Here is a 12707-nt window from a genome sequence, read left to right on the forward strand (position 1 = left end):
TTTTGTCTAGATGATACGTCATTGATGTGTTCTCACAGTTCTTTTTTTTTAAGATCAGAAGCATCGATAAAGATATTTATTTAAGAAGAACTGTGAGATCGGTGACATGTCGCGATGCGTTAAGAGAGAAGCCCTCGATAACGATATTTTTTTTCTAAGAAGAGATCGGTAATGACACGTCGTTACTGCGACCCAATAAGAGATCGGTGACACGTCGTCACTACTGCGACCCAATAGGGATGATAGATAATGAGACAAAGAAGTCGCAAATAGAATATATAATGAGTCATAAGCGCGCGGCATCTCAGTTGGTGCCTTTAAAGATTACCGAATCGCAATAAGGATAATGCGAAAAGTAGTTGACCATCATGCAAACGTTGAGGGCATGGATGGTGTGAATGCAGACAAATTATTTAAAGCAACGGAAATAGAATTTGGGGACATAATGGACGATGTAGAAGTCGAGAATATCAGAAACGTTGAGAACATAGCCGTGTATATTAGAGCTAACGTAGCCGAGTATATTAGAAACGTGGATTAGGAACAGTTCGCGAATATCAGAGACGAAGTGTTCGAAGTGTTGATGAAATGGAAGTAGACTTTGAGAATATAATGAAAATATAAGTCATCTGACGAAGAAATGCTATCCGATGATAGTGGATGTGCTAGTGATATGAACGAGTATGAAATCGATCGCGTAGAAAAATTTGTGCAGCCTTCAGAAATACGTGCTTGCAGAAATACGTTGAACGTACTAAGCACTGTGTAATCTACAATTATTATACAACGGATGGTACTTTAACTGTATGCACAGCATGCATGATTCGTATAGGTGACATTAACGATGTAGGAATGTATCACGTCAGGGAGCATTCTTTCGGCTAGATGGCAATTCGTGCACGAATTGCAGAGAACCTTGTACAGTATATTCTCGTGCAATATGTGCCCACACATTGTGCTCCGCACACATTGAAAAAAAAACTATTGTGAACAATACTAGAAAATATGTGGGAAGACTATAATGTAGATGATGTGCTGTATGTTCTCGGTAATCCGCAAAAAAGAGACATAGATGTGCGAATATCGCTGGTGCAATTCCTACGCGATCGAGAATTAGGTATACATGATGAGAAATATGGAATAGTTATTAAAGAGCCCGTTTCTGACTGGTCTTTACTCGCGCGACAGAAAGTGTACCCACGGTTACAAGACGAATGTTACGAGGACTATTAGTATGAAAAGAGACATTGATGGAATAGAAATGTCAGTGTAATAAAAGACGATTATTATTGGGCGAAGAAAATCGCAGATAAGAGCCAAGGTTAATCCATGTGCATTAAGATTCCCGCAGGTAATGAAAAATGTGTCGAATTGTTGATTATTGACAATATATGGATGGAGTTTCGTGATCGCGATCTTGCACTAAAACTGTTTTTCAATAGATGCCATGAACAATGCTTTGAGTGCGAACAGTGCACTTTCGCAAGCATAATGAAAAGATATTAGAACGTTACGATATTCTAGATATATCACGATGTTGCAACGTGTGTGAACGAGTCACGTGCAAGTGCCCCGAGGAAGAGTGCGGCCAGGGCTCTGGTGGAGTGTTTCGCGTGGCTGCAACGATACGACGAGTGTATCGAGCTCGAAGAACTTTGTCGTGCCAAGCGTCCGCGCCTCGCCGTTGGACACAGATAATCCGCGGTGGCGAGGATCGCGCGACTCGCGGATGCAAAGTCGTAATTAGAGCGACGTTTCGTGCACATTGGTGGCGAGTACGCGAGTGGCGAGTACGCGAATAGCAACGAACGATCTCTTATCTGGCGAGAAATCGACGCCGCGTTCAAGAGTCATATATTGACAGATGCAGTGATAAACTCTAATCACATCGAGCCGCGGCAGTTTTTAGAAGACGCTAACAGTATAGCTCTAGAGCGAATGCGAGACGCTGTAGAAAGACACGGTAGTGTAAAAGTAAACACCGCATTCAACGGTGACGAAGGATAAACGTGCTAATAAGAGCATAGAACAGCGAGATATACCGATATACCGATTTGCGCAAGTGGTACGAACAGCACGTCATCGAGTCTATCCTAGCATCGCTCAAAGAATTCCAGGAACGCGACAGCGGGTGGGCATTGTTATGTATATTGAATTTGACTACCAATGTGAACAAACTAAATCCCCTGCGCGCGGGATGTCATATCGAAGTGCCACGAGAAATAGCGACGAAATGAGCGATAAACAGGATTCATACGACGGACATACGTGTTTCGCGTGATCGGTGGTCACCGCTCTGTGCTCAGCTGAAAAGTATACGGAGCAGGAATCGTCCTATCCGCATTATATGACAGTGTTGAATCTCACGGATATCGAATTTCCAATAATGTTCAAAGACATTTCTAAATTCGAACGGTTGAACATGGTGTTGATCAATGTATACGGCATTAAGAATAAACAAGTTCTTTCTCTGCGGCTCACTGATGACAAGAAGGAGAAGCACGTCAATCTCTTGTATTTACAAAATTCACACAACGACAACCTTGGCCATTTTGCGTAGATCAAGAACCTGTCGCGTCTCGTGAGTTCGCAAATTACTAGGAAAAAGAACAAGAAGTTTTTCTGCGATCGGTAAATACAATAAGAAAAGTCAATAAAAAAAACAGTGAAAAATGATTTCTCTATTATTTACAGGTGCCTCCATTACTTCAGTTCGTGCAAAAAATTGCAATTGTACGTGCAATTGCAATTGAAGTAGACTGCCAAAAGATCAACGACTGCGCCATCCGACTGCCGTAGACGACAAGTGGCTGGAATTTGGAAACCATTGCAATAAGGAGCGCATTCATCGTCTACGCCGACCTGGAGTGCGTCCTACGTAAGATAGAATCTGACAAGAAAGATGCGTCATCGTATGTGTATCAGTGGCATGAAGCGCTTAACATAGGCTATTACGATGACACATTATCGTCGTATTACTTCCGTCACGATAAAGGCTGTATAACATGATTCGAGCAACAACTCAACGAGTTGTTTGGCACATCGCGTGAAAAATATCGTATCCGCCAACGTGCTCATGGAAACATTGTCTAAACAGCAATGGCATACTGTAGCGTGACGCGTTGTCACATCTGCGAGAAACTGTTCGCGCCAGACGATACGCGAGTCCGCGATCATTGTCATCTCATCGATAGATGCCGCGGTCCAGCGCATTCAAATTGTAACTTAAATTATAAAAATTCGTTCTATATTCCGATCGTATTTCATAATTTATCGGGCAATGATGCCCATTTTTTAATATTTTTATAATTAAGGAAATTGCTACTGCGTTGGACATGTAAATGTATTACTGATAACGAAGGAAAAATATATTTCATTCACTAAACATGTCGATAGTACTAAAGACAAAAATGAAAAGAATTTTCAGAAAAAAAATGGTGTAAAATTAAAATTCATTGATTCTTTCAAATTTTTAAATGCAAGTCTCGATAAATTGGCGTCGTATCTCGACAAAGATAAATTAAAAATTGTACGTTCCGAATTTTGCAAGCTCAGCGCGGAGGATTTCGATCTTCTCACACGAAAAGATGTCTTTCCATACGAGTACATTGCATCGAAAAATTGCAGGACACGCGCTTATCACCATGCGAATTATTTTTCAGTTCGTTGACAGGCGATACCATATCCAAGAGCGATTACGCTCACACTGTGAATGTATGGCAGCGATTCTTTATCTGAACGCTCGGCGAGTACAGTAATTTGTACTTGAAAACTGATGTCTTGTTATTAGCCGACATTTTCGAAAATTTCCGCAATTGCATCGCAATTACTGTCTCGATCCTGCGCATTATTGTACCAGGTATGTAAATATGAAACCGGAATTTACCAATAGATGGCCATAGCTGTCAATGTAGTTGTCGTCAGACGGCGCCATTGACGTCACTTCCTTGTTCCTGACATTTGATAAAGATTTTCAATTCACAACAATACAAGTTTCATACAAGTATAGTTTGTATAGTTTGTAATAGCGTTGAACATGTCGAATTTTGTGCCTGGAAACTACAATTTGCGGACAGCATTGATTTTCTGTTACCATTTGAAGAAAACTGCTGCAGATTCGCATCGAATGCTTGTCGAAGCTTACGGTGAGCATGCTCTTGGTAAATCACAGTGCTTTGAGTAGTTTAAAAAATTCAAAAGTGGCGATTTTGACGTGAGAAACGAAGAACATGGAAAACCACCGAAAAAGTTTGAAGACAGCGAATTGCAAGCATTGTTAGATGAGGATGACGCTCAAACTTAACAACTCGCGAATCAATTGAATGCGACACGAGAAGCCGTCTTCATACGTTTGAAATCCATGGGAAAGATCCAGAAGATGGGAAAATGGGTTCCACATGAATTGAATAAAAGACAGCAGGAAAACCGAAAAACCACTTGCGAAATGCTGCTCGCCAGGTACAAAAGAAAGTTCTCCATCGAATTGTGACTGGCGATGAAAAATGGATATATTTTGAGAATCCTAAGCGTAAAAGATCATGGGTAACTCCAGGCGAAACCATCGACATCGATTGCAAGGCGCTATGGACAGAAGACAATACTCTGTGTTTGGTGGGATCAGAAAGGTGTGATCTATTATGAGCTGCTAAAACCTAGCGAAACCGTTAATACTGAACGCTATCAACAACAAATGATCAAGCTTTGTGTGAAAAACGATCGGAATATCAAAAAAGGCAACACAAAGTGATTTTACTTCATGATAATGCACCATCACACACAGCAAAACTGGTCAAGGAAACGATTGAGGCATTTGGTTGGGAAATACTTTCGCATGTGGCTTACTCACCAGACTTGGCTCCATCCGATTATCACTTATTTGCATGGGACACGCACTTGCTCAGCAGCTTCACTTCTTACGAAAATGGCTAGATGACTGGTTTGGCTCAAAAGAGCAACAATTTTTTTGGCATGGCATTCACAAATTGTCAAACAGGTGGAAAAAATGTAGAGCTACCGATGGGCAATACTTCGAATAAAATATTTTTTATCATTTTCAATAAACATGTATTTTTTATTAAAAAATTCCGGTTTCATATTTACACGGTTTCATATTATCTGGTACACGACCGACACACTGACTTACCTTTCTGCCCAACACGCGATAAATCGCCTGGCAAGCGCGAAGAAAACTTCTAGCGACGTTGTACTATACGATAAACAGCGTTACGTCATCCACTATCGCAACCAGCAACAATGTACTCGTCACGATCTTCGCGTAACAAAGATCCATCGAGTGCTACAATTCGCTCAATTTCTATGGCTCCGCGATTACATTGAACTCAATACACAATTTAGAACGCGCGCAAAAAACGATTTCGAAAAAAATTTATAAACTAATGAACAACGCGGTATTCGGTAAGACCATGGAGAATGTGCGCAATCACGCTTGATGTAAAATTAATAACAAAATGGGATGGATGGTACGGCGCGGAGGCAATGATCGCGAAACTGAATTTTCACAGCCGCAGTGTCTGCGGAAAATTTGATCGCCGTCAAAATGCGCAAACTCGAGGTAAAGTTCGACAAACCGATTTACATGGGTATATGCATACTCGACATATCGAAAGTCTGCTTGTACGAATTTCACCATGAGTACATGTTGCCGATGTATCGCGATAAATGCATGTACACTGACACGGACAGTCTCATTTACCATATAGAATGCGACTTTACAAGAATGAAACGCGATATCGCTAGATTCGATACGAGCGATTATCCGGCAGACAACGCGTATGGTATGCTTCTCGCGAACAAAAAGTACTCGGCCTGATGAAGGATGAAAATAATGGTGCGATAATGATCAAATTCGTTGGATTGAGAGCTAAGATGTACGCGGTGAGAATGGACATTAAAGGTGAAAGGTGAAAGGTGTAAAGAATAACGTCGTAGCGCGAACGATAACGTTCGATGATTACACGCGGTGTTTAAACGAAGAGATCGAAATGACTCGCCGTCAATCGTGTATATACGATCTAAATTACACGAGGTGTACACGATATCCGAATCGAAAATCGCTCTGAGTCTCCAGACGATGATACGATATCGGACTCGATGGAAATATTACGTGGGGGCATTGGCGGATACCTTTGTAATCAATATATGTTACTATTATGTATTACTTATTGTAATTTACACTTTTTTTCACATTTATACAAGTATTATTAACATGTTTTTATGTAATAGTATTTATTATTAGTATTACGATTATTATACTTTCATATAATACATATGTTTTTAACATTTATATACTACAATACATTTATATACTACTAGTATTTCAATTTTACATTTTATGTATCCCATATTTTTTTATTATTTATGCATTACTATTATGTACTATTATAATATTATTTTATTTTACACGTAATGCATATTTTTTTTACATTTATATAAGTATTATTATTATGTTTTATGTAGTACTATTTATTATATATTACTATTATTTTTCATTTCATGTATCGTACATTTATTAGGTGTGGGGAAAAGTTCGTGGCGTTTTTCCTGTTAGATGTAATGGGAAAAACGCCACGAACTTTTTCCCATACCTAATATATCTATATATTCCAAAACGAAGATGGAAAGGATAATAAAAAAAAAACTATATTTATATATTTATATTGATATATTTTTTTATGTAGAAATAAAAATACACGAATTAAAATTTTATCAAATGACATTGTTTTATGTATCCATGAATTGCGCGATCCATCGAATCCCAGCTACTTGATGTACACCTTATCTCCTTTCCGACGCAGTACTTTCTCTACGAGATATACGTCCAGATGAGTAACGCGATGCAACTCATGCTCGTAAAACGTTTCAGTGACGGATTTTCCGCGATAATCCTCGAGTAGATAAGTTACGGGATTGGTACGCTGTATCTTAATGATTGTAAACACCTCGATGGTCCAATTTGGTGTGTAATCCTTCTCAAAAATCGTCTTGTACTTGCTCGCGTATCGAATCGTCCACTTTAAATTTTAACGAACCAGCAATCTTTATCGCGCTGTATACCGTGTCCAAGAGTCTTTCGGCGATCGTGGGAGTTACGTTAGCAAGTCGCATGCCGATAGTCCGATGCTTGCGCGCGTTGTAATCTGACACGAGATGCGGCTGCTCGTCGATCCACTTGTAATTGCGTTAAGTGTAAACATCTCCCACATGTTTTTAAGCGTGCGATTGAACCGCTCGACTACTGATGCTTTCAACGTCGAATACATGGAATAATGATTAATCGTCGTGTTTTTTTAAGATTTTCTGCACATCGGCGTTGTAAAATTCCTTTCCCATATCTGTTTGTATAATAAATTTTTCAGACATCTTCCACTCGCTCGAATTATCTCAGTGATAGCATCAGCCGTCTCGCTTCCACCCTTGCTCTTGAGCGGTACGGCCCACGCGTACTTTCTCAACACATTGATGACGGTGAGTATGTCACAGATCGTCGTATCCTCGAACTATGACGCGCCTTCACGGAAAATTTCTTCTCGCCGAAGTATGCAATTCTTCGATGAATCAACGTCTCTCGGAGCTAATTTTTCTCTTTTCGCTGAATCTCTTTTTCATGATTCAACGCGTAATACACAGAGCAAAAGAATTTGTTTTCTCACTGACACCACTCGACTGACTCGTTTCGTACGCGACTTAATTTATAATAAGATCGGCTTCGCGAAGTTCCTCGATAATCGACAACATCTCATTGTTGTGAGCGTTGTTGTGAGCCCGCTCGGTGCGAAGCGTCGAGCAAGCGTCGTAGACGATCCACTAGTTCGTTGGAATCATCCCAATGCACATAATTAATCGCGTTGTCATTCAATATCGATAGCATGAGGTCCCTTTCCAGATTTATTCTTCTGTTTCTTGGGTGTGATCGACATCAACGGCGCGATTACATATTTGTACTTGTATCCCCTATTGCTCAATAATCGGTCCTGCGATTGATGCTTGTGTTTGTGCGCGTTTGTCGCTAATAGCATGCTCTTGTACTTGTTCATATCATCTTCCATGTAGAGGAGATCGTCGGGAATTCTCTTGAAAATCAACTCGTAAAGACCGAATGTACCCATATCGTCACCGTCGATAATTATGTTTTCCGCATCATCCACGTCAAAATGTTTGTTGCCAAACATCAATCCTTGTGTAGGTAAACGCTATACACATAATCTACATCACTCTTCTGTTTATCTCGCGTTCCCCTCAGAACAGCTTCGACTTTTACCAGTACTTTTGAACCAGTGGACCCAACTTGTAACGCCTCTCGACGTTCCGACGTTTGCAACCGATTTTGAACGATCGTGCGATCATCGGATTTATGCGGGGTCGCAGAACGCTCGAACATCTTGCTCGCTTTCTCTTCCGCCTCCTCCTCCTCCTCCTCCTCTTCCTCCTCCTCCTCCTCTTCCTCCTCCTCCTCCTCCTCCTCCTCTTCTTTTCTCTCTCGCTTGAAGGCTGCGTCATCGTCGCGCGACTGTCTCTTTATCGCGCGCACGGGGCTGTCAACAATCTGCTGCAGAAGTTTTATAATAGGTTTAAAATGCCTGTCCAATGCTATGTCCTCCTCGATTCTACCTGTCTTTAGAGTACGATGTTTCTTGCGGATCGACTCGCTCGTCTTCTCGATTTCCCTCGCAATTTTTTCACGCTCGCCCACATCAGCCATGTTCGTCTCTGACGAAGTATGGACAATGACTAATCACGTTACAGTATCGCGAACTCGTTAAATCCCTTTCTGTCTCTCTCTCTCTCTCTTTAAGCGCACTGTCCTTGTCTATCACTAAATCCATATTTTTTTTGCCAACAGTCGCGACATAACAAACAAAATTCATCGTGTGACATGTCGATATTCACGTGATCGTTGTAAACGTGTTTCAAGTTGATATAATCCTGTTTGAACAAGATCAACAGGTTAGTGTTGTCGCGTATCAGATGTTTAGGTATTCTCGCGTACGTCTGAGACAGAAGCAGTCAACGTTCGCGTGGCGGCCCATCGAAAAGTATTTTCTCACCGCATCCTGCGTGTCGCATGCTATGTTATCAAAAATAAAAATAGAATTTGGGCGCGCCTCGCTCGGTGAAATCGTTGTTGTTGGAGAAGCCGATTTCATCGATAGACATAAATAAATTTTCGAGATATCGATACTTTGGCTGTTGCATCGATTTTGAATAGACGTACACATTCTCGAAACGCCTTTGGACTCTCGAGCAAACTTATGAGAACGTTGGTTTTATCACAATTCAACGGGCCGCAAATGATCGCGTGTACATATAGTACTCGGCAACATTTCGCCATGTTTGCGCTTCGCGCTGCCTCCCATCATTCACGATTCGCGTCACAGTTTGTGACGTGTATCGTTAGCGGTTGCAGCACGAATTTCATGCTCACACTAAAGACTGTGCGCTCTCGAATGACTATTTAAAGATGCGCGAATGCGCGAATCGCGCAGTAGCAATATTTCGCGCTGTGTCATCCTTCCGATATTCGAGACTTGAGCAACTGCAATATATACCGAAGGTCCGTACTCTTACGCGTGTACGGAGACTACATCGAACACATCTGGGACAAGCTTCCGGAACATGTGAAGGCAGATTCGGAGGTTCGAACCTATCATTGCTGCGACGAGCACTACAATCAGCCGTGGCAGCGGACGCACATCGATAGCACCGCATCGAAAATAAAGGACTGTAGCGAATGTCAGCGTCGCGTAGCGGTCTGTTGAATCGAAAGATAAACGTGCTTCCTTTCGAGTTACATATTCCGGACTACCAGTTTTGCGGCCCGGGCACTCGGCTTATGAAGCGACTAGCCAGAGGTGACGAGAGCATAAATCCGCTGGACGCGGCGTGCCGAGAACACGACATTGCGTATTCTCGGAGCAACGATCTCACCAATAGACATGCGGCGGATAAGGTACTCGCCAATAAAGCGCTAGAACGCATCACTGCGAGAAATTCGGCTCTGAGCGAGAGAGCCGCCGCAGCTGCTGTCTAGGTAGCGATGAAAGCCAAGACCAAGATCGACATGAAACCGAAGAAGAAGACGACGAGGAAAAAGGCAACAAAAAAGTGGATATTTCCAATAGTGAAACGAGACAGTGCGTTACCGTTTCTGCCAATGTTGGATCCTTGATCGGCGGAGCGGCCAGCATGGCGAAAGCGGTAAATAACAGCAAAGCCGCGACGTTAGCTCGAAAAGCTGCAACGTCACGATCGCGCGATGGAGCAGGGTCGCGGAGTGTATCTCGGTTCATACAAACATGGACAGGGTGTAGCTGCAAAGAAAAAAAAACGCCGAAAAGATAATAAAAATGCCGTCTGGCGCAACTACCAATGTGCAATTGAACGAGCTCGCGAGACATATGCATGTATCATACTTTAGAGGCGTTTTTATGCGTAACATGTTACCGAGTCGCGCACCGAAACGAAAGCGGTATCGTGAATCTGGACGATGCGACGGGGGGTGGTACTCACTGCGTAGCGAAAAGGAACAATCGTGTCGTGTACTTTGACAGTTTTGATAATTTTCGACTGTCCAAGGAACTGGTGTGATATTTTGAAAACGGTATGATGATAGAGTACAATCGCACATCTTATCAGACGTACGATCAGAGTTTCTGTGGACAGATGTGTCTGCGGTTTCTACAAACGGTAGACGCACGTGAATTTAAAAAGCTCGACGAAATGCTGTGAAATCTTAGTATTCGTCGAATGCTTTTTCTGTCATGTCGTTGACGCTTACGCTAAGCGGGGAGAGTACCGTTCTCGCGGCGAATTATTTTCTCGCCACAGATTTGAGTGACGGAGATTACGAGCTCAGTCTGGCGATTTTTAAAACTTATCACACAATATCGAACGTGAACGAATCGAACAACAAATTTTATTTCACCAAAGACGACGTAGAAATTACAATTCCCGAAGGTTCATATGAAGTGCGAGACATAAATGAATTTTCGAAACGCGCGATTTTACGGAAACGTCCACACTACAACGCGCTTGAAACACCGTTGTAGTGCACCGACGTAATGCTTGGTGACAATAACAACAACAACAATGACATGATGATGATAATAATGCAGAATACCCGATTACGCTCCGCGTAAACTACAATACGATGAGATGCGAGATTAGATGTGCATACAGAATAAACTTTGGCAATCCCAATAGCATTGGATCGCTGCTGGGATTCTCGTCGAAGCGTATACTGCGGTCGCGAAGGTGGCACGAATCGAATGTGTCGATCAATATAATGAATGTAAACGTTATCCGCGTAGAGTGTAACGTGACCGCGGGCGTACAGCAATGGCAAAAGCGCGCATACGATACACTACTTTCGCCGAGAGTGCTTCCGAGAGAGGATATAAGATATCGGAGAGATGCTGGCGCAGATTATTTACGTGCTGATCATCACACAGAGCATTACGGATCTAACGATACTCATCATCGACCAGAACGGATTGCTCGATTTTCGAGGAGAAGAGATTACCGTTAGATTGCATGTACGACGGCGACAGTGATAACATGAATGTGAGATGCTCGAGCTGAACGGAACGCAGAGAGATAACGCATGTTTTACAAGGCTAGTGATGTCACAGTTCGATAACACTTGCTCATCTAGCTGCATCAGACAGAAGAAGAAACTTAGCGTATTAAACGTTACATTTTTAAAGTCTTTGGAATTCGCGGTGCGCAACATTTGAGATGACTAATATCCTAAAGACGAGCCGATCTTCGATGATCGCAGCGTCAAGATTGAGATCACATGTACAGCCCGTTCACCAACACAACGTTCGTACAGCAACGAAATAAGAATACCCATACTGGATCTGTACACACTGCCATATGAAAGCTTTCTGTACGAGGGAAAACTGACGAAGAACAAAGTGGTCCAGAGTGATCACGTGACATTGGGAAATAATTGTATCGCATTCATTTGCTGAGATTCGATATGAACAATGGTGTGGAGATTGATAACAGAAACATGAGCATAACTATACGCTCAAAAACTATGTAACAGTATCATTCGATAGAAGCGTGATTCTGCGAAATGCCGGCTGGGATGCGCAGACTATTGCGACTGGATATTTTAATTTCTGTGTACCGCTCTACATACTGCTGGGATTTTGCAAAGATTACAAACGCGTGGTGATCAACGCTCGTCACAAGTTGATTTTAATACGAGCGCGCAACGACAACAATTGTCTGACGGAAGATCCGGCAACAGAACCAACGCTTGAATTATTCAAAGTACAATGGCGAATGCCGCACGTGTTATTGAGCGAGATAAATAAGCTGTCGATGATACGCGCTTTGGAAAGCGGACGATATCTGAGCATGGCTTTTCGCTCATGGGATCTGTACGAGTTTCCGCTCTTGCAAAGCACAATCAAACATTTGTGGGCCATCAAGAGGGCTACTCAGCTCGAGAAGCCGCGCTACATCATTTTCGCTATGCAAACAGATCGAAAAAAATGTTTGAAGATATAAGTCGATTCGACGATTGCAAATTAACCAATGCGAAACTCTACCTGAATTCGGAATGTTATCCGTATGATGATTTGAATCTGGATTTTGATAAAAACAGATGTACGATTCTGTACGACTTGTACGCGCATTTCTGCAAGGGCTATTACAGATACGAGTATCTCGAGCCG

General features: G+C 42.1%; 1 pseudogene; it reads left to right on the forward strand.

The window, feature by feature from the left end:
* The first annotated feature begins 1005 nt into the window (after nt 1-1005).
* Nucleotides 1006-3009, forward strand: LOC108693029 (annotated as a pseudogene).
* Nucleotides 3010-12707: the final 9698 nt, after the last annotated feature.

This window comes from Atta colombica, unplaced genomic scaffold (assembly GCF_001594045.1).
Source record: "Atta colombica isolate Treedump-2 unplaced genomic scaffold, Acol1.0 scaffold84, whole genome shotgun sequence".
In the NCBI taxonomy this organism is placed as follows: Eukaryota; Metazoa; Arthropoda; class Insecta; order Hymenoptera; family Formicidae; genus Atta; species Atta colombica.